Raw genomic sequence first — 23,875 nt, 5'->3', positions numbered from 1 at the left:
AATAAAAACATTGCTTCCTAAATCTAAGGAATCATTAGGGTCATGTATTAGGAATCTCAATTAATTGTTTCCTTTTTGTATGGATTTTTTTCGCGCATGTCGTGTGGAAGCTGACCGGTAGAGAGGGTAATTCAAAAAGAGCCAAGCTACAACCTTATATTCTGAAATAAATGCCAAAAATCTATAGGTATTATAGAAGAAATGGAGGGAGTACCAAGTTCAAGACTCTTTCTGTAAATTATAGTGTTAAAAGAAATTATAAATTAGTTGCCTTATTTGATACAAGCATTTAACAATTATGTGTCAAACCTTATACTAAGTTAACAAAGTGATTAAATGGTGAAATATTACACACTGAAGATCCATTAGTATCTTACAAGGTGTGTACTGACTAAGGGACTACATTGCCGTAATCCATTGAGAAAAACTAGTGGCAGAATTTCAAATTGGTGTACCTTTAAAATTGAGTGCTTACTGCTTCGTCAGCTACGAATGTCATCGATAAACTGGATGGCGCAGCTCCATGGGCAACTGGGCATACACGATCAACAGAGCGCACGGCTAGGACGGTAGAAGTATCCTTTGGATGGCGCGCTCATCTGAGTGGTCTTGTAGCGCCAGGGCTGCAGCTTGCGAGCTGGATCGGCAAGGTTGCGGCGGCTGCCGCGAGACCTAGGCAAATATTTTTTCAGGGTATCTGCTAGCTAATCTATGTGACGTGTGGCGAATGAACTGACGGTCTAGGCTTGATGCCTCGAATGAACGGACGGTCTAGGCTTGATGTCTCGAGGGTAAGCATGCCAGATGGGCTCCTTTTCTGTATGCTGAGCTTTGATGCGTCTTCAATGTAGATTAGCAGTGAGTTTGGGCCTAAATACTGCATATCTACAGCGATTAGAGCGTATACAAGCTGACTTCCTGCTGGTAGTATACGGCACGAAACCTTGAGGGGGGCCGATCGTTGGGGGGGGGGGGGGGGGGGTCTAGCCCCTGCTCGCCCCTGTCTCCGCCCTTGCATACCCTCCTCCATTTGATGCGGGTACCCGGCGGGTTAACGGGTGACGGGTACCCATTTTCATCCGGAATCCCAACAGATGTTTGAAGCCACTAAACAGGCCAGCACGCGAACGGAAAAGGTGCAGGGAATAAAAATGGGCCGTCGAGGAATAAGCCCAACTGGCGCTCATTCAGCCAAACCAGAGATCGATGTCGCGCCAGCGCCAGGGAGGAGCACCCAATGCAGGGAGGTGCTATACACCACCCTGGTCGGTGCGGACCAGGTGCCGCACCCCCCAGGGAGCCTGTTGGGCCGGCCCAGTCACGTTTCTTTTTGTTTTTTTTTTTCTGTTTTTCTCCTTTTTCTGCTTTTTCATTTATTTTCTTTTTTATAAATTTAAAATGCTAAAGTGAAAAAAATTCGGAAAAATAATTTTCTTATAATATGAACTTACCAAAATCTGAATATTTTTAAATTTGTATATTTTCGAAAAATTGAAAAAAATTGAGTTTTTTTTATTTTTTATGAACAATTTCCAAATTTGAACAATATTTGGATTTGAAATTTTTTTGGATTTGAAGATTTTTCGAATTTAAACATTTTTTGGGAATTTGAACAATTTTTTATGTTTGAATATTGTTTTTCAAAATTTAATTTTTTTTAGATTGAACATTTTTCAAAATTTGAACATTTTTTAGATTGAACATTTTTCAATAATTGGATTTTTCCTAAAATTTGAACATTTTTTGAAAATGAATATATTTTAAATTTGAACATTTTTAAATTATGAACATTTTCCGGATACGAACAATTTTTAGCTTTGAACATTTTTCGTTTTGAACACTTTTTCAAATTTGAACGTTTTCGAATTTGAACTATTTTAAATTTTAAACTTTTTCAATTTTGAAAATTTTCAGTTTTGAACAAAAACAAAAATAAACAGAAAAGAAAAGGAAACAAAAAAGAAAACAGAAAAAGAAAGAAAAGAAAAAACAGAAAGAGAAACAGAAAACGAAAAAAACGTGTAAATGGGCCAGGCCCAGTACCCGACCAGGTGTGCGGTGCCTGGTAGGCACCGACCTGGTCGGTGTATAGGATTTGCCCCCAATGCAGCCGTATGCTAGGTACTCCCCAACAGTAGTCAGCAGCATCTGCGTAGCTTGATCCACAACTCGGCATCTCGCGCGCGCGCCTGGCCACGAGCTCCCCACAAGTCAATGTAGTCGCGCACGCATGCACCGGCGAGGAGGATCACTCCGGCGAGACGCAACGCTACGGCCGGCCGGCGCGCACGGCGTGGGTCGGCGGCGAACATCCGCCCGGAAAACACCACGTGGCGGCGCGACAGCGCGTGCGCGCTCGGATCAAGTTGGCCGGTTGACGGTGGCTGGCAGCGGCCGGTTCGATCGATCCATCCGTCCGTCAGGGCAGCGCGAGAGCGAGTGGCCTGATGTACTGTACTACAGGTCTACAGCTGGTCCATCTCGCCGCCGGCCGTGCTGTGCTGTGGAGAATCTCTTTGGCGTCGGTACGAACGGTTAGCGTTGGCAGCTGCTGCCTCTAGCTAGCTTGCGGCGGCTACGCCATGATGCGCTTGAGGCTTGCCAGTTGCCACTGCTCCGTAAGGTCATCGCGCGCTTGGACCACCTTAGCTAAACTGTACAGTAGCTCGTTAATTGGGTAGAATAGTTGGCATTACCATTATTGACGAAATACATATAATTATATAAACTAGCAATGTGGCCCTCGCAAATGCGAGGGCGAGGGCGGACTCTTCAACATATTAGTATTTGCAAGAGAAATAGAAAAATGTAGAATTCACATAGATCTAAAACGATAAGCTTAACAAAGGCTGTGATTTATGCATGAGAGCAATTATTACGTACAGATAAATTATTCCACATATTTTTATTTTTGTAAATATATTCATTTAGGATCAAAATTACAAAATATTGAATTCACGCAGATTAATATAATAAGAATAAAAAAGGTTGTGTTATGAGAGAAATTAGTTTGTATTTGTACATACATAATTTTTAAAACTTACGCTGTACCCCATGAATACTTAAATATCTTGACATATCATCGTGATTTATGCATCCACGATCAGCATTCATGTCTATGTTTATGCAAGTGACTAAAAATTTCTTATCTGCGTGTCCATCTAGATGATAGTGCTAGCTGTATACGAAGGGGCTTGATCAAATGCAGACATGCATGCATCTACATGATCGGTGCATGGAATCATGTCCGATCCTGCTCAGTCACATAAGCCGCCCTCCGAGTGCAGTCTCGCAAGGGAGATGGAGGATCCCGCTTTATTCATGGCTTCTGGTGACCGGCCAACAAAACTTGCACCTGCACGGCTGAAGATTACTCTCTATAGGAAAAACGGAAAAACACATAAAATATCTGGCCTAAGTGCACCTGTAGGAACCTGACTTCTTGTTACTGTTTAGCCACCGCGTCCGATCGGACTCTTTCGTTCGGTTCAACTGGTGTCGATCACGTCTGTGCCTGTACCGTAACATATTTTTGTAAGCATACAATTTTAACCTCCGCCAATAATATTCGAAGTTAGCAGATAAAATATGTAGCACATGTGGAAGCATGTGTTGGCTTCCTTTTTCACCCGTATAATATTTTTACCATACATTTATGTAGTTACAACGATATTAAGTGCTTCTATTTATATTATAAAAATATGTTTTCTCATATCCATATCTTTTGTTGCAAAAGAAACAATTCTTTAAACCTCCATATACTTGTTAATCGTATACCTTTGAGCACTATTTTGTATATTAACATATTATGTTTCTAAGAAAAATATGGGAAAACGAAACCTTGCAATAAATAGGTATCTTAGATTAAAAGTACCAGTTACATATATAATTTGCCATTTTAATTTTACAAACCAATGATCAGCATAGTATAAAGTTTTGGGTTGTACTAATACGATGCTGTCTTATGTAGATTTCTTCTATCTCCCTTCAGAAATTTTATATGTTGATTATAATCATCTGCAAGCATAAGATTGTGATAGTAAGTTGTCGTCGGACATGAACCTGGATTGCCGAAGAACATTGGCAGCACATCCGGCAACCCCGGGCCGTCCCAACAGCTCCATTGTCTTCTTCAGGATCGTTGTAGTCGAAGTTACCGGAGGGATCTGACGATATCACGGGTGTATATGCGATGTGGAGCTTTTCCTTTTTTAACGGGTGTTGTTTTAAGATTTTTATTTTTTTATAAAAAAGGCAGTTAGATTCCTATCAAAATACATATTCTATTACTTTCCTTTTCATATTTGCTACCAAATATAGTGTGAGACCGAAGTGCTCATCTACCTACGTGGCATTGACATTGCGCTGCTATCAGCCCCTTGTTAAATCTTAAACACAAATTATATATAGATGTAACTATTATAAAAAATTAATTCATGTGGCTTAACATGATAGGTTTGTTAGACATCCGTATATTGTTTTTAGTATATAAAACAGAGAAAATATGTATTATCAGTTCACATTTTGTAACTTTTTCTGAAATACCCATATCCTTTGTCACCACTTTTCAAGTAGGTTTTCTTTGAAGCTACCACGTTCCAAGAAAAATAGCTACGTCAACCTAGTTTAGATGTAAAAAAAAAAAACGTAGTCTCAGGCTGAGTTTGTAAACCAACGTATCTAGGTAGGCGAGATCCCTCCCTGGCGATCGACCGCGCCGCGCGGTCACTTTCCTCCGCGCGAAGCGCTGTTTCCGTTTTTGTCGCCTTCCGTGCGTGCTATTTCTCGTTTTGTTCCAAGGCAGAAGCGCGCCTCCTCCCCCTGTAGAGCACGATGGCACGCCGCCGCACGCGATTTATTGCAGAGCTCCTCCACCTGACCACCCGCCGGCGCAACGCTTGTAGAGGGTGAACGGCGGCGTACAACCTGATCTATACTCGGGGGAAACGGCCGGGACGGGAGGGAGGTGCGGCGGCGGCCGTTGGCCGGGATGGGGAATGAGCTCGACGCCCTACGCTGGCCGGGAGTAGAGGGGAGAGGGAGCGCGGCAGAGGGGAGAGGGAGCGCGGCGCCCGACGCTGGCCGGAATGGGGAGGGAGCGTCGGCTTCCAGCGCCGGTCAGGGCAGGAGGAGGCGGCGCCCACGCTCTGCTGGTAGAGATGCGTCGTGGGGAGGCACGATGGGGATTTTTCGGTTGTGGGCTGATGGGCTTGTGGCCTCCTCTTGTGTGTACGTGGGTGCAATCCGTGGAGAGATGGGGGTAGTTAGTTTTTTTTTTCAATTCTCTTTCGTTTTTTATAGCATGATGCAATCTTTTACAGTAATAAAAAATAAAGTTACTTCAGCATTACGGAGTATTAAACAAATCAAGTTACTTCAGTTTTTTTACAATTCCCTTTTCGTGCCATTGCCACATTTTAACAATTCCCTTTCATTTGTTATTTGGTACACAAATTCATGTTTCATTGGACCAACTTTTATAGTTCCCTTTTTCGGGCTAGTGGTTTTTAGGGGGAAAATAGCGGGTGGGGGAAAATCACTTGCAATTTAAAAGAACTACCACTTGCTAAGAAAATTAAGTACTATTTTTTATCAAGGTTTCTCATGTTCTTGGGGGAAATAACGGTCATAGGGTTGATAATTTGGACTAGGTAACTTTTCATTTCTTACCGTTCATAAATAATACAGAGGGTTGATAACTTATAGCTAAAATAAGTTGTTAAAAATTATAAATTAAACTAGCTTTTTGGATCGATAACTTTTTATATTTACCGTTGATAAATAATGGGTAGAGGGGTTGATAAATTGTGAGCTAAAATTATTCTCAAAATATTCTAAATAAAATTATCTTTTCAGGTTGATAACTTTTCACATCTACCGTTGATAAATAACGGGTTGATGGGTTGATAAATTTGAGAGCTAAAAATTTCCCAAAATATCTTAAATAATAATATCCTTTCGGGTCGATAACTTTTCATATTTACCGTTGGTAAATAACTGACGGGGGGTTGATAAATTGAGCTAAAATGTCCTCAAAATATTCTAAATAAAATTATCTTTTCAAATCGATGACTTTTCACATTTACCGTTGATAAATAACAGGCAGAGGGGTTGATAAATTATGGAGCTAAAATGTTCCTAAAATATTCTAAATGAAATTAATATTTTGGCTCGATAACTTTTCCTATTTATCATTGATAAATAACGGGTAAATGGGTTGATAAATTGTGAGCTAAAAATGTCTCTAAAATATTCTAAATAAAATTAACATTTAGGGTTAGTGACTTTTCACATTTGACATTGATAAATAACTGGCATATTTGGATCGGTAGTTTTTCGCATTTATAGTTGACAGATATTGGGGCAGGGGTTGATAAATTGTGACCCAAAAAAGTTTCTAAAATATTCTAAATAAAATTAGTTTTTTTGGGTCCATAATTTTTTACATTTACCGTTCATAAATAACGAGGCAGGGAAACTTTATTTTTAGCTCACCGTTAATAAATAACAGGACAGTGGGTAAATAAACTGTGAGCCAAAATATACTGAAGGAAAATAGTGGTGCATGCATGATCAACATTTGATAAAAAAAAGTTGTTAAATAATTTAAACTTTTACGTGAACTACATTTTTCAGTCAGAAGCGGAGGGATGACCGACGACTATCAGTTCGAAATTTGATTTTTTCGTTTGCTCGGTATTTCTATTGCACGACTAGTTTGCCTTTTTTACTTCTGCACGCGTAGATTATATAGTACAAAATGAATTCGTCTTTGTGAACGACAAGAAACGATCGAGGGCAAGTTGGTCAGCTCGGTGCTGCCTCTCCCGGCCTTGTACCGAAGGGCGCGGGTTCGACTACCGGACGCGCGTATATTTTTTCCAGCGCTGGGTAAAATCGAGCGCCCATGGTCGGAAAGGGAATACAGAAAGCGAACGGAAACAAGCCTAAAATGGAATGTCGGCTGGTCGGAAATCGACCGCCCATGGACTCGCGCGCGGTCGACCGCGAAATAGGGCTGCCCCTAGGTAGGGCTATTTTTTATGCAACAATCACGTTCCGCACAATATATCTAGTCTTCTACATAGATGCGTTTTGAACGACACGGCCAGCAGTTACAACTTTCCATAACGCATATTTCTTTATTAAAGTAGTCCACGTCACGTACGCCCCATTTGTGAGATGTGATTTTCTTAACATGTATCGTGTCAACATGTTACGTAACTACAAATCTTTCATAAAATCTCAGCCATATATTTTTGATCTAACTATCAAAATTAATTTAGATGATGTGGATTAACCTGGTGTCTCTGTTAAAACCTCTTATTTTGCTTTTAGTATATAATAGATAGATAGATCGCTCCTGCTCACATTTGTAGCTAGCCTAGCGCCACCATTGTTGACGCCAAGTGAAAAGAAAGGTCTGCGAGTCACCAGCTTCGTCGGGCATGCAGCATCTCTGAAGATTCTGAAGGTTTAGTCTTCTTCGTACTGGCTATGGCTACTGTCCAGCATCCACCTCAATAATTTTTAGCCAATCTTAAACTGTAGTATACCTGTAGAGTACGAGAGTAGTGTCTCTGTTAACCTACTCGCGGGGCGCGGCCGGCGCCCCTCGCCACTGTCGCCAAGTCTCTATGTTACACTTGCACCCACCGTCCAAGTGGAATGGTTCCAATTGCTCGATCGGGCGTTGAGAAAAATGCTCCGCACGAATTTATTACGAGAGGTCGGCAGCACGCGTGTTGCTTGCCAACGCAAACACCTGCACATGGACAACATCGATAGTTCAAACTCGTACCCTAAAGTTTGATAGTTATCTACGCCGTACACGATACACATAGACATTGCAATGACGAAACCGAAGAATATATGTTTGCGAATTGCAATCATGTATGACCGTCGTTAGTTATCTTGACCAATCTTACAAATTATGATTCAATCCTTAATTAAGGACCATAGGATAATTTTTAAGAAAATATATACGAAAAGTTTGTGATATATTCTCATGCTAGGTAAAGCCATCCATCTTATTGTGATAAAAATGAAGAGACATAAATAAGCTACACCAAAAGGGCGTCTCCTCTCCCAATTCTCTGATTTGTAGGAAGGCATTCTGATTTGTAGGAATGCCCAAGTGCTCTTCTTGGTTTTTAGTCAAGACCCAATAAGTTAAATTCACAAATTCATAAACCTCCAAACTCCATTAGTTACTCATGCAAATAACAGGTCAATTTGCTAGGTTTGTCTTGTGATGTCCTTCAGAATCACTCCACACGCAACGTGTCATGTTAAGTATTAATTAAATCCAAAGCCCATTCCAGAAATTTAAAGAAAGATAACATCTAAATATGAATATTGGATAAGAAAGATTTGGTTAGGACTTGCTTAGCAGCAGAGGAAGAAGTTTTCCGCTCTATCTAGCTATCTTAACTTTTATCCACCCAAAGTCGATGAATATTTTCCCTCCTCAACTTTTCATGGTGTAAAGGACAGTCTAAGTATTTAACGGGAAATTTACCGAAACAAATCGGCAACACGCTTGCTCCATATTAATTGAAATCAATTCACTCTTATGGTAATTAATTCACTTGGCAGACCCTTGTTTAAAGCATGCTAGAATGCATTCCAGGTTAACAACCACCCTAGCATCATTTCTCGAAATAACTTGGTGTCGTCGTCATATTGCAGGATCATCACTCCAGATGGGAGAGAAGTCGAGCATAAGCCTCTGATCAAAACTACAGTAACATTCTGGAGAGCGCATCTACAACCAGCCAGTTCAAAGAGTAAATGATACATGGGTCACCCTATCTCAAACCTTTTCCATGGAGAAAAGATTTCTCGTCCGCATGATTAATTTTGACAGGAACAGAGTGAGACTAAGAAATTAAGTTAACCCAAAAGATCCACTAGGGTTCGAAACCGCTAAAATAGAGATTGCCCCTACTACATGCTTTCTCATAGATATGTTTGAAAAGTGACCATTTTTTCCTAAACATCTCACGGATCACATCATGTGTTTACGTTACTCTTTCAAGGAGGTAAATATCTTAAAACATTTTTTTTAAAGAAAACCTAAAGGTCTTCATTTGCCAAGCATCAATTTATTCCTGAATCAAAGTAATAATAGAAATTTATTAGTGTGTGTAATCTATTTTTATCAAGTCATTATCTAAACATAGATTAGAGATCACTCTTGTTTCTTCCTCTGAGTCAACCACTTAACATATATTCTCTTCAACACTTAGCTTTTCCTATGAATGTTATAAGGTCCAGCTTCCAATTTAAACATAGAATAATCAGTAGCAACCTTACCCCTATTACTAGTCACATGTACACCTGGGCAAAATTTGGGCCTAGCTTCAGGCCGGGCCTCAAAAAGCATGGTGCTAAAAATTCAGGCCCAAGCCTAGACTGGTCCAACTATTGGGCTTATAAACCAGACTCGAGCGTGACCCGAACAAGCAAAAGCCCATCCCAGGTGGCCCGATCCGATGTGCATTACGTAAGCATGAGCCTATCTCGGCATGATGTTCGGGCTATAAAAATCAGGTCCGAGCCCGACCAGCATGCAAGCCTAGCCTGGCCCATGATTTTTGGGCTGCGACGGGTTGTCCATGCCCAGCTATAGTCATAGTACTACCAGGTCCATCTAGAATAGGAAATATGTTTATACTCCCTCAATTACTAAATATAAGATGTCAAAATATCTTATATTCAAGAAGAGAGGAATAGGTTAAAATCACTTCTTCACTTGGACCCAGGTGAAAAGAACTGATGTTTGACCCATTTGCCAACTTGCAACGACAATGCAACGAGTCGTTCAAGGATACATTTACCTCTAATGGTAGCAGATTGGTGATAAGCACTTAATCTGCCAATGATAGTACCTAACCTATTTGTCCAAAACTTTGGTAAATATCTTAAAACAATAATTAAACAAACCTATATGTATAATTGATTCATTTGCCCAACATCATTTTCTTTTGGAATCAAAGTAATAATAGAAATAAATGGTGTGTGTATATATCTATTTTTTATCAAGAAATTCTCCAAACATAGATTTTTTAAGGAACCTCGCCAGAGTAGGGAGCTCCCGCATTGCATTATAAGAAAAGGAAAAAATGGTCCAGTTAATAAGGAAAACCCGACCCGAAGACCATACATGCACGGTTAATTAATGGAAACCAGCGAAGACCGCTCCAAACATAGCTTTGAGATCAGAGCAAGACCAAAAATTAAAACAACTACTCTTGTTTCCTCTTTCGAGTCGGCCTCCAACATATATTCTCTTCAATACTTATTTTCTATTCATTAGAAAATATATGGTAAAATTTACCACGGGACGCTGTTATTTTCTGGCGTTTGATGAAACACACCATCTAATTGTGTCTTTGCCAGGTACCATTATAATTATTTGGTACATTTGCCAAACACACCACCTGGCTAAAGCCAAAAAAGTTCTGCACTTTGTCTTCAAAATCAGTTATCCCATGCAAAAGTGCAAACCTTTCTATTTTTAGTCAGGTGGTGTGTTCTAGCAAATATGTCACATAATGTAATTGTACCTGGCAAAGACATAATCGGTGGGTGTGTTTTAGCAAACGCCAGAAAATAACGAGTCCTGTAACAAAATTTCCCAAAATATATCCGTGTGAAGGTTATAAGGCCTAGCTTCCATTTTAAACAGAGCTTCAGAATAATTAGTAGCAACCTTCAACATATCCGTATCACTAGTTACAGGCCTGCCACGCCCATCTATAATATGAACTATGTTTATACTTCATGTGTTCCTAAATGTAAGATGTAATATAAGATGTTTTGACAGTTCAATGTAAACTCTCAAAATATCTTATATTCAAAAACGGAGGAATCGATCCAAATCACTTCTTCACTTGGACCCAGTGAAAAGAATCAATGTTTGACCCATCTGCCAACTTGCAGCGACAACGCAACGAGTCTCCTGCTGGACCACCGGGCGGTTGCATCAGTCGTCTCAGGCAGAAGCAATGCGCCGCGAATGACAGATTAACACCTCCGCTTAATCATTCAAAAATGTTGACTCCGCATTACATTAAGCATCAATTCATGGCCAACAGTTGAATGCCGCATGGTAGATCACTCGGGTAGGAGAAGCGTCAGGGGTGGACTAGGAGATCGATCTCCCCGGTCCCCGCCCACAACAACCATCCTAATTGGTAACACGGGGCCGGCCAGGGAGTGCAAAGTAGTCCAACCAACGCTTGTCAATGCCGCCACTGCACCTGGCCAGGTAGCTAATGGTGGTAGATCCATACCACATTCATCCGTTTCTGCCTACATTCAGATTCAGCAGGAGGTCGACGCAGACACAGAAAGAACATGGTAAGTGCATGCATGCATAATCTCAGACTCTTAGTCTCGCTAGCATGGCATGGGTTGTGAGTGAAAGAGCCAATCATGCATGCGCGCGTACGTGCATTCCCGAGCGCAGTAACAGTGTAGAGAGCCGGTGCCTGCGATTCGCAAAGTTGGGGCCGATGGTGTCGCCGATCTAAATCGTCGCCGCAAAGTGATCGGACCGTCCACGGAGACGCAAATCTGGCGTATATCGGGTCAGGTTTGCGTCTCCGCGGACGGCCGATCACTTTGCGTCGCCCCCAAATATGTGTCAGGTTTGCGTCTCCGCGGACGCTCGGCGATCGCGTGGAGCGTGTCCTCCATTTCTTACCCGGTCCCGCATGTCAGGGACAACGAAATCGACCGCTTCGATTTGCTTCTTTTCCCCATTTTTGCTGTCCTAGTGCGACGCCACCACCCCAACCCCACCCGCCGCCGTCCCGCCGCAGCACCTCAGAAGTCGCCGTCGGCTCCGTTCTCGCCGCGCGGTAGAGCAGGATCGTACTCGGGCTTGGCTCCACCGCGTACCTACCGGCTGTTTTCGGACGAAACGCTCCCGGTTGCGCCGCCCTTCCGCGCCGCCCATGACCTGTTCGGTCAATTGCGTCGGTAGGTTTCTTACTCGTGTTTTCGGCGTTATTGTGCGCGGCCATTGATCCGCAGTTTGTACCCATGCAGATGGACATGTGGCAGATGTTGGATAAGTTCCGCGCGGAGGTCGTCGGCTCCTCTTTCGACGAGGAGTCCGATGAGTCGACACAGACATTGGCAACTACTGCGGCCTCCATGATCCACGAGTTCACCTCTAACCCGGGGCCGCAGCACCGGGTCTCTGTGAAGGGGCGCTCTAAAAACCTGCCGCGCAACAGAGTGGAAGGGCAGGCCCGCCTCCACAAGGACTACTTCCACCTCACCAATCTGATCTTCCCGAAAAAAATGTTCCGGCGCTGATACAGGATGTCAAGGGACCTGTTCTTGGTCATTATACGGGGCGTCAGAAACTACGACCCCTACTTTCAATACAGGCCCGATGCAACAAGTGCGAGAAGACGAGGAGGTTTGCCAAGATGCAAGAGGCTTGCAGGAAAGATGTGGAGCGCGGATTTGGTGTGCTCCAAGCTCGGTGGGCAATTGTCCGTCACCCGGCAAGAACATGGTCCCTAAAGACCATGCATGAGGTAATGACATGCTGCGTGATCATGCACAACATGATCATTGAGAACGAGCGTCCTGATGGCCGCAATGAGAACCACTGAGACTTTCAAGGTGAGCTAGTTGCATCACTCCATGGGGCTTCATCTTGGCAGGAGTATCTAAATATCAATGTAGAAATCACAGACGAGAATATGTGCAAACGGCTACAGACGGATCTGATTGAGCATCAGTGGACATTGGCTGGCCATGAAGATCATGCGTAGAGAAAGACTATCTTATTTTCATGTAGACAATTAAAAATTTAAATTTAATAACTATGATTTTGTTGATTTTCTTGTTGTTGTTGTTTGGAAACTTCATAAATTGATGCAAACGCGGAAATGCGTCGGACCGCTTGAGTCACCCCCCAGGTGCAAACGGACACGAGAACAAAAACGGTCTGTCTCACGTCCGCCGCGTGACGCAAACGGATATTTCTGATGTCCAAAATGCGTCGCGCCGCTGGAGATGCCCTAAGGTGGATTTGTCCTTCACTTGGTGACCGACTAAGAGGACGTGAGGTTACATTTCGCTCCAAACCGTGGAGCCAATTTCTTTTTGGCTCTCGAGATCACCGCCATTGCTACCTGCACACGCCGTTCTTTCTTTGCGCCCACCAGCGCATGTCCGGGTGGAATCTCCCTACTCGAACGTTCCTTGCTAGCATGTTTCGAGACCGCTTCAAGATCCGTGCAAGCCCGGGCAACCGTGAGCAAGTAAATGAGCATTTTCTTTTTTGTTCACCAGAGCCTAAAAATGGTTTCTCGAGCGACCAAATACACCCTCGGTGCCAGTGGTACATGTTTTATTTTTCTAAATGGAAGCCTAGTCTCGGCCTGTGCATCAAAACGATGCACACGGTTTTATTTTATTCCACAAAATCTAATACCTAGTATCAAAAATCAGGTTTCACAACTCACGGATCAGATAAGGTGCATACAAAAATCAACCAACGAAACAAAATAAACAAATCTTCTCTATATATCATGTAGTTGTTTAGTATGTATGCAACCAACCACCCTAGCTAAAAATAGCCCGTATAAGAGCATCTCCACCGGCGGCCCCGATAGTTTTTTGGGGGCCGGGAGCAAAAATGGCTCGCACCGGCGCGCCCCAAACGACGCCGGCCAATTTTCAAGCCCAATAGAATCGTCGGCAACCCCGTGCCTGCCCCTTGACCAAGGGCGCGAATCGGGCGCGCCGGCGCCTCGCGGAACGACGGTTTTCGCGGGTGGGGGCGCCTTGTCAGCGACAAGACGCGGCGGTTCGCATCGGCCGCGACGCGGGAAGGTTGGTCGTCGGCGTTTAATGGTCTGTCGTGCGCAAACCGAAGCGGCCACGAGGGCAGCGACTGGCCATGCGGCGTCTAGTCACGTACGTCGCCGTTAATGCGGGCTGTTGTGGCCGCTATATAGTACCACGCTGTCCACCACTGCGGTGCTATCCTCATCTCCACCACCGCCGCCATTCTCTCCACCTCAAAATGCCGTGCCGACTGAAGACGACATACTCAATGCTGGGCCTCAACGGCCGTGCGCTGCCACCACCACCGCAGCCGGAGCCGGAGCCCGACGCGGACAACAGCTCTGACGACGATGTAGACCCAAGGTTCACGGTGTGGCGCGAGGCCTACTACGCCGATGCGGAAGCTGAGGCGGCGGCGGAGGCGGCACAGTGGGGTGAGCAGCCGTAGACACCCCCCGACCAGGAGCAGGCGGCGATCCTGACGTCGTTGAACGCGGAGAGGTTCCGGACGTTGAAGGAGGAGCAGCGGGAGTTCATCAACGACGCTAATCTCGAGCACGCCCTCGAGATCTCGCGCCATCGAGCGTCCACGGAGGAGGCGGGACGCCATACTAATGGAGGCGGAGCCACAGAAGGTCGCCTCCCTCAACGCCCATCACCACTACGACGCGTTCACCCGCGAGCAAGCGAAGTGCGCCGACAACGAGCAAAGGCAGGAAGCACGGGGACGGCGTAGCCGACAAGCTCCTGCGACGCCAGCCGCCATGCTCCACCGCCAGATGCGCGAAGAAAGGGCCAAGAGGCGGGCACGGATGCATGCGGCAAAGGCGAAGAACGACGACGAGGCAGGCCCGTCGCGCCCCCCGTAGTAGATTGATTAAGTTTACGTTTTTTAATTCGGTTTTTAAATGTCGTTTGAATTTCATTTTGTATCAATTCGACGTACTTTTGTATAAAGTTCTTTTAAATTCGGTGTTTAAATGTCAATTTAAATTTAAATTTCTATCGGAGCCGCCTATTTGGAGCGCCGGTGTGGGAACAGCTCGTCCAAATATACAGAGGATGCAGTGCCGGCGCCCCCAAATGGAGGTGCCGGCGCCCCTGCCGGTGCCTATTTAGGGGCTACAGGTGAAGGTGCTCTAACTATCATTAGCCGATTGCACCCACTATCCATAATTAAGCTTCATTATATTCATAGCCTTATGGAGAAGGTGAGTGAAAAAATGGATCCTGGGTGCGCGCGTACGTGCGTTCCCCAGCGCAGGCAGGCAGCAACAGTGTACGTGCGGTCTGGGCATGCATGATGAGGATGAGGCATCAAAGTGGGCTAGGTGGAGGTTGGTGCATCAATTTCTTGCATCTCGGGGGCACGGACGCGTCTGGACGCCGACGTGATCGATCTGGCCCCGGCCGGAAAGCAAAGCCGCCATCCCTCTCTGCAACCCGGCCGTATCCATCGGCGATCCGTATCCTCTCGGCGAAAACTGGTGGCGCAGGAAGCCCTCTGGAATGGAGGGCGCGGTCGACGGCGACGGGCGGCGAGATGGGGACGGCGGGCGGGCGCGGGGACAAGACGAAAGCATTGAACAGACAGCGTGCATGAACAGGGACCGGTTCTCGGACTCGGAGGAGGAGCCCCGGACGGGGCGGGGGGTCCGTCCGTAGGAGGAGGCGGCCTGGTGAGCTGAACTGACCGAGCAGGGGGAGGCGGCCATTATTAGCGTCTGACCTGCAGCGAAGCTAAGCCGGGGTGGTCCTCGCGGGGACGAAAGGGACGGGCGGCCGCGTGTGCATGTCCGGCCCATCTCGCGTAGCTCTCCCCAAGGGCGACCGGGGCACGGCAGAGCGGAGGATCGGATCGGGGGAAGAGGAGGAGGAAGCAACCGGGAGCCAGCGGCCATGCCGGTTAAATGTCGGCAAGAGTGCTCACTTCACTTTGCCCAGCTCACGTCGGCTCAGCTACGCGCGACACGTACGGGATAAGATATGCTCCAGGATCCTTCTCTGCCAAAACGACATGTACGTACGGCATGCCCAAGCCGGTACGGGCTGGGTATCGATCATGTAAAAATCTGCGTATTCGTTTCTACAAGTGGTAGTGGGCGTCTCAACCAAACTATACCTAGCTACTACGTGAGGCATTGCCAAAATGGTCCATGCGTAGGATACCTGAGAGGTTGCTTTACATGCACTAGCGCGGAACATGGTGGGATCAATGAAGCTTAAATGTCGGAGAGATCGCTACCTCCCGTGGTCCGAGGCCTAGAGCATCAATCAAATGTGCATGGTGCCCTCCTGAATTATGGAGTCCATTTACGGGAGATCCATGCTATAGCAATACCGTGTAGCTTCTATTTTTTAGGGTTAGGGTTTATCTGTTGTGGTGAATCGTTGGGTGGTGGAAGCGGCGGCCAGACGATTAAATCTGCCACAACTCTGCTCCTGCATGTTATTCCTCGACTTCGTCAATGGGATGCAACGGATCTTGGTTCAGTATAGCACGGGAGGTCCCTCGGTCAACTTGCCACGTTGACATTTGCCCTATTGCTTTCATCGGGCTTGTTAATTGACTCAGAGAGCCTCGTTCGCGATGATATATGCTCTTTTGAATCTGGCAATGGTGGAGGCTTGGCGTCTCGTTCAACGCCCATCTAGGCGGCGTTGGAGTTTGGCGGCGGTCGCTGGCTTCAGCGAGTGCAGGAAATCTTAGGAATAGTTTTCGGCAAAGTTTTGAGAACACATGTATTTTTCCTAGTCTGCCTGTTAGTATTCATATTTATTTACTTGTATAACTTGATTTTCTATTAATAAAATACATGGTTTGCTCTAAAAAAATAACATGTAGTTTCTAGTACTCTCTTCAACTTGTAATACTGAAACAAGTGAACAAACACACTAATATGTCCATGATTCAGCGACAAGTATTCCGGTTAGGAGGAAGTATAATATTACAGAAAATAGTACATAGAAAAGTAACGATCGGCTTCATATTAATTTTATTGTGTTTGAGCCAACTAGTACGTAGGAATAAGCACATTTCCTATCTCTAGGTGCTTAAATCTACAACAACTAAGTAGGCAGTATGTAATTTCCTAGTACAAAATTATGGCGGCCATGGCGGCGTGTTTCGGTATCCCTCCATGGAGGCATGTCACTGAAGATGCACCTCCTCTAGTTGTAGTTCCGGAAAAAGCTCCGTGGTGACGCCGACGGTGGGCGTTGTTTCCCTTCTCGGGGGTGTTGCATGGAAACCCCATTGGCAAGGTTGACATGTATCAGTTAGCCCCTTTGTCCTTTATTTGTAATAAAATGGGACGAAACCCTATTTCGAGATGAGAGCTTATCGTTGGCGCACATGTTTTTTCATCATCTACTACTATTGCTATTATGGTGCCATCATGGGCGACTTCATGTTGTTGTGGAAACATGACACTATCTAATGGTGGTCGACTTCACGTATCTGTTAGCCCGTTTATCCTTTATTTATAAAGTGTGAAGAAACCTTGTTTTAAGATGAGGGCTCGTCGACTCGCACAAGTTTTCGCATGCGTTACTATTATGGTGCCATCGACTTTGCGTTGTTGTGAAAACATGACGCCATCCCAATTGTTGCGATGACATTCATGTTCTAGGTGCAGTCTTGGTTCATCTTTTCCCTTTAATGGCGCAAGTGGCCTAACATACTTTGCAAATAGTTTGGGCGTGTCCATGTGGTGGAGTAGAACACAGCGACCGGGAGTTCGTCGGTCGAGGTTCATCCTCACCGTGGCATCATGGAATGTAGATGATCTAGTACTATGACCATTTGTGGCAGAGTGTACGGTCAACTCACTATTCACTAGTACAAAACATGCCATCACACACAAAACATGCCATCACACACAGTTGAAATGGCCTGTCACACAAGGTAAACCTTACCATCACTATGTAAGGGGGGCAATACTCCTCTACAACACACTATATAACCGTGCGCGATGAGGCCATCTAACACAAACCGTTGATGACATATATCATTTAGGAATTTTGAGATGTTCACACACGCTTTCTCTAGTGAGTGTTTATGACAACGGTAGACAGCGAGTCTGAGCTAATCATGTGCTTTTCTAGAAATATCACAAAAAATTTCTCACAACTCTTACTAGTACTACCTACACAGCAAGTTGTACCAGTAACACATGCATCATTTCTTCAAACACGGTACCAAAATTTTATTATATTTTCTTGTACGGTTGATAAAACACATGCATACATGCATTACGACATACACTCGATTGCTAGCTACACAAATGAGTTATTCTTGGTTGCTTCTTTGCCTCGTACAGAGGTTCATGCAGAAAGATGTGCCACGGTTCCCAAGACTCTGGTTTATAGATTTTGTTGAACCTTGTCTGCAGGTTTCATGTTGGTGCATTGGAGGGGATCTTGAAGGTGACTCCCTAACCATACGGTAGACATATTTAAACATGATAAAGATGGGTTTTTTTCACAACCATCAACATCCACAAGCTTAAACCTTGATTGTCCTTGAAAAACCAAAAAAATCATAAGGAAACCAAGAGTTTAAACTGAAACAATGAGAAAGCAAATTCACTTAAGTCTCAAGCAACTACCACTTCTTCTTCCTGAAAGCTTCAACATAGATAGAGTAATGGAAATATATCACACAAGCTTTGTTAAGCCAAGACAATCAGAATTAAGATTTTATAAATAAGGATAACTAGTCAAGCAACATTCATTCTAATTTCTCTAGTCAACTCTCAGCTTGCAAAGGAATAGAATAAGAAAATCATTATTAACGTTGTTGGCGTCCGAAACCCACCGGCGAGCAACGGCTGGCAACACGAAGAGCCGGGTTCAACCTAGGGCTGCGGCTGGCCCTGGTCCCTCCGAGCGACGGCCCGCAAAGCTCCTGGTACACACGTCCCGATGCTGGTGCAAGGGCGTGCCACCTGATCTATACCTGATCAGGAAGGTGATGGATTTGCTTCGCTTAGTTTCCTGCATGGCATACACGTAAACATTAAATACGAGCCTCGATCGGCTCTCAGGTTGTCCTGTGAATCGGCTCAAGGAGCCGATCCACCCATGGTTCGTATGAGGTCTACGATCACATGGTGGTCCTGCTTGATCAATATAAAGCTAAAGCGACCTACGATGATTTAGGGTTTTCACCACATAATCGGAACATCCTACGCGTGATTGAGCCTGGCAGCTACGCACGGTGACAATAAACCAACCCTAGACAAGGCCTAAAAACAAACACGGAGTTGATCCACGGAACATCTTTTCTAGGGCTAGCAAACTACACCCTACGTGCTACTGGATCCTTCAACCCGTTTGCAAGGCCTAACTATGCAGATATTAAACTAATCCTTGAAGAACAAGGAGCAATCATAACGGATCGGATCTACTAAATAATGATCAAGCGAGGTGCCGCCCTTACACCTAAGATAGGTATAAGGGCGGCTAGACGTCTAAGGGTTGCATGGACGAAAGCATGTGGCACGATGAAACAATGCTAACCCTAACACATCTATGATAACTACGTTGCTCGCCATCAGCAAGGCTTCAGCACGAGCAACGCATGAAGGACGAATAGCATTATCGCCTAGATCGCAAGATGCGATCTAGGCAGCATGATGCTTACCCGGAAGAAACCCTCGAAACAAAGGGGTTGGCGATGCGCCTAGATTGGTTTGTGATGAACGTGATTGTTGTTTTTCTCAATAACCCTAGATACATATTTATAGTCCGTAGACTTTCTATCGTGGGAATAATCCCAACCGTGCACGAGCCAAATTCTAACTAACCGACACGTATCCTACTATGTTTACAGATACAAGGGCAAACTAGCCCAAACTTCGTGTACAAGGCCGCTTCACGTATATCTTCCATGTATATTCTTCAAGCCCAATCTTGATCGCGGCCCACCTCTAATCCAGTCAAATTCTGGTGATAACACATGCCCCCCTGGTTTTGGAATTGATAATTCCAAAATCACTCTGCTTTTTCTTCGTCGGGTCATGTCGTGGCAGGGCAAAACCGTCGCAGTATCCTTCATCATGATGCCTCGCCTTCTCAACTTCTCCGCGTGATTTGACCGTTGTTTTTTTTTTCTTTGGGCACCACTTCCTCGGAAACTGCTGTGGCATTGAATCTCCACTATATCCCCTTTTATTTAACCGCGCCGAACAGTTCGCCTCTCCATCCTCTTGCTCTGTTCTGGCCATCGGCACCCAAAAAATTCCCCATCTCCTGTAGCCATGTCTTCCTCTTCTTCCTCATCCGCCTCGTCGGATCTTTCCTCCCAGTCCTTCTCCTCTTCGTCCTCCTCCACCTCGTCAGATCTCTTCTCCGATTCTTCCTCATCTCGTGAGCCGACACCGGAGTGGGGCTCGCTGGCGGCGCACGACATCCTCGCCGCATCGGAGTGGGACAAAGAGGACCACGAGCCCTACGTCTGGTCCGAGGATGACAAGTCCTTGACCAGTGGTGACGACGACCTCCAGTTCCTCGCCGATGGGGAGCTGGAAGCGATGAGCGAGGACGACTCGTTCTCCTGGGACGGCTACACTTCCTCCGAGGAGGAGGAAGAAGAAGATGACGACGACTCCCTCGAGGACTATCCGCCAGCGAAGCGCTTCCGCGCCGGATCAGATGATGACGACGACGACGACGATGACGAGGAGGAGGAGGCTCCCATAGAGGGCTATGGGAGCAGCGACGAGGAGCTCGCCGGCAGCAGTGCCGACGAGAGCTCCGACGACGAGGGCAGCGACGGCCCGTAGAGTAGGGTCTACTAGTATAGGTCTAGTAGTAGTAGCAGATTGGCCAATAGGCCTTCCTTTTGTTCGTCCTCCCTTGAGCAATCGGCTCTTTCTTTGTAAGAAATCCTTTATTAATGAAGAAAATATTCCTCTATTAATTTTGTCTTCTTGCCCAATTTGCCGATTGTCAAACGAAGTCAACGCTCAAGGAGCCGATGGCAGAGCATCGGCTCCTACCATAACACGCATTTTAAGGCCAAATCGGTTGCCTATTCTTGCAGTCAAACAGATCTCATCCGTGTCCACGCCATCCTCAAATTTCAAACGCACAGATTCAGCAAATCCAACGAGAGAATCATCTCAAATGCCATGGGTTCTGGCTTGAAACTGATCTGTTAACCTGCTCAATCGAGCTTGTTCTGTCTAGAGTCGATGGCCATGCATCGGCTTTTTTATTATTCTGAAGTCGATGTCCGTGCATCGGCTGTGATTTGCATATAATTTTTTTTTTACTGGCCGATTTTATGAATCGGCCCCCATGTTTCACTGCCCATCGTCCCACATGCTTGGGAAATATTTCTTGAGGTGCTGACCATTGACAGCTGCTGGGAACTTAGCGCCGTCCAGCTGCTCCAGCATGTATGCATTACCCTTTAAAACCTGGACGACTTTGTATGGACCATGCCAATTAGGAGACCATTTGCCATATGCTTTATCCTTGGTTCCTAATGGCAACACTGCTTCCCATACTAGATCACCAACTTGAAAGTCCTTTGGTCTCACCTTCTTATTGTATGCACGGGCTACCCTGGCTTTGTTCTCTTTAATCTTCTCCAACGACCAAAGTCTCAGTTCCGTTGCATCTTCAATAGTATCACTCATCAGAGCTGCATATTCTTCAGCTGTCAGGTCATTCTGAAACGTGACACGTCTCGATCCAGCCGTAATTTCCCAAGGCAATACGGCTTCCTGCCCATAGACGAGCTGGTATGGCGAAGTTTTTATAGCTCCATGGCATGACATGCGATAGGCCCACAAAGCTTCTGACAATGTTTCATGCCAAACCCTAGGGTTCTCGCCAATTTTTCTCTTAATCAACTTGATCAGGCTCTGATTGGACGCTTCAGCTTGCCCGTTGGCTTGAGCATAGTATGGAGATGATCGGATCAGCTTAATTCCCATCTCATCACAGAATTTTCTGAATTCTTTAGAGATGAAGACCGAACCTCCATCGGTCGTGATGGTTTGAGGAATCCCGAACCTATGAATGACGTGTTCTTTCACAAATTTGATAACATCTTCTGATTTTACCTTCTTCATAGGGACGGCCTCCACCCATTTGGTGAAGTAATCAGTAATGGCCAGGATCCACTCGTGGCCTTTGCTCGACGCAGGATGGATTTTGCCGATCATATCCATGCCCCAACCTCGGAATGGCCAAGGCTTGATGATGGGATTCATTGCTGATGCGGGTACCATCTGAATCTTCCCGAACATCTGACACGCTTGGCATCCCTTGTAGTACTTGAAGCAGTCCTCAAGCATGGTGGGCCAATAAAACCCTGATCGCCTAATCAGCCATTTCATCTTATGAGCCGATTGGTGAGTTCCACAGGCGCCTTCATGCACCTCATGTAAGAGCCGATTAGACTCAGTTGGTCCCAGGCACTTGAGCAGTAACCCTTCCAACGTCCTGTAGAACATGTCATCTCCTATAAGGACATATTTCATAGCCTTGTATCTTATCCGTTTAGGTGCCCCCCGAGCCGAATCCTTCAAGTAATTGAAGATATCGGCTCTCCAGTCATCCTGTTCCAGGAACTGCACCTGAACTTCTGACCCGTCTGGTATGTCCTTATATCCTGACGCCATCTGTGCGAGATCATTGGCGTCGGTATTCTGAGATCTTGGGACCCAATTGAAATTGATGTACCGAAAATGTGTCATCAGCTCACGACATTCCATCCAATATGGGAAGAGTGACTCACTCTCGCACTTGTATTCGTCCGTGAGCTGGGAAATCACCAACTTCGAGTCTCCAAAAAGCTCCACCGCCTCTGCCCCGGCTTCCAAAAGCAACTCCATTCCCTTGCGCACTGCCTCATACTCAGCGACATTGTTGGTACAAGGTGTAGACAGCCTGATGGAGAAGGAATATGTTGCCCCCCGAGGCGACACGAGCAGAACGCCGATGCCACAACCTTCGTCACAAGCCGATCCATCGAAGAACATAGCCCATGCACGTATAGATAGTGCTGCTATATTAGTATTGATACGTTCAGCTATGAGATCGGCCAACGCTTGTCCCTTGACTGCTTTCGCAGGCTGATACCGAAGATCAAACTCCGATAATGCAAACATCCACTTACCAAGTCGGCCTTTCAAAACAGGAGCCGACAGCATGTGCTTGACAACGTCTGACTTGCATATGACGATGATTTCTGCCGTCAAAAGGATGTGATGAAGCTTGGTGCAGGTGAAGAACAGGCAGAGGCATAGCTTCTCGACCTCAGGATACCTTGTCTCTGCATCCAACATCCTTCTGCTGAGGTAGAAAACGACCTTTTCAACACCCTCGTAGAGTTGCACCACTACTGAAGCGATGGACGTGTCAGCTACTGATAGGTAGATGTAGAACGGCCTGTCCTGCTGCGGTGGAACTAGCACAGGCGGCGTTGTTAGATACCGCTTAATCTCATCAAACGCCTGCTGCTGTTCTGCCCCCCAGTGAAACTCGTCGTCAGATTTAATCTTCACCAACGCCATGAACGGCTCAATTCGCCCTGAGAGATTGGAGATGAACCGCCGGACGAAGTTGATCTTGCCGATGAGACGTTGGAGTTCCTTCTTTGTGGTAGGTGGCTGCATGGTACGCACCGCCTCTTGACTTTTCAGGCCGATCTCAATTCCTCGTTCATGAACAAGAAAACCTAGGAACTGACCGGCCGTCACACCAAAGGCACACTTCTTTGGATTCATTCTAAGTCCAAACTTCCGAGTTCGGTCTAGGATGCGTCGCAAATCATCCAAGTGTCCCTCCATGGAGACAGACTTGACCACCACGTCATCGATGTAGATCTCCACCAACTTGCCGATTAGATCATGAAAAATATAATTCATGGCTCGTTGGTATGTTGCACCAGCATTCTTCAGCCCAAAAGTCATGACCACATATTCAAACAAGCCTACTGATCCTGGAACTCTGAATGCGGTCTTATGTATATCTTCTGGAGCCATGAAGATTTGGTTGTAGCCGGCATTGCCATCCATGAAGCTTAACACCTTGT

The sequence above is a fragment of the Lolium perenne genome, chromosome 3, assembly GCF_019359855.2.
Source record: "Lolium perenne isolate Kyuss_39 chromosome 3, Kyuss_2.0, whole genome shotgun sequence".
In the NCBI taxonomy this organism is placed as follows: domain Eukaryota; kingdom Viridiplantae; phylum Streptophyta; class Magnoliopsida; order Poales; family Poaceae; genus Lolium; species Lolium perenne.
This window is presented reverse-complemented; position numbering follows the sequence as displayed.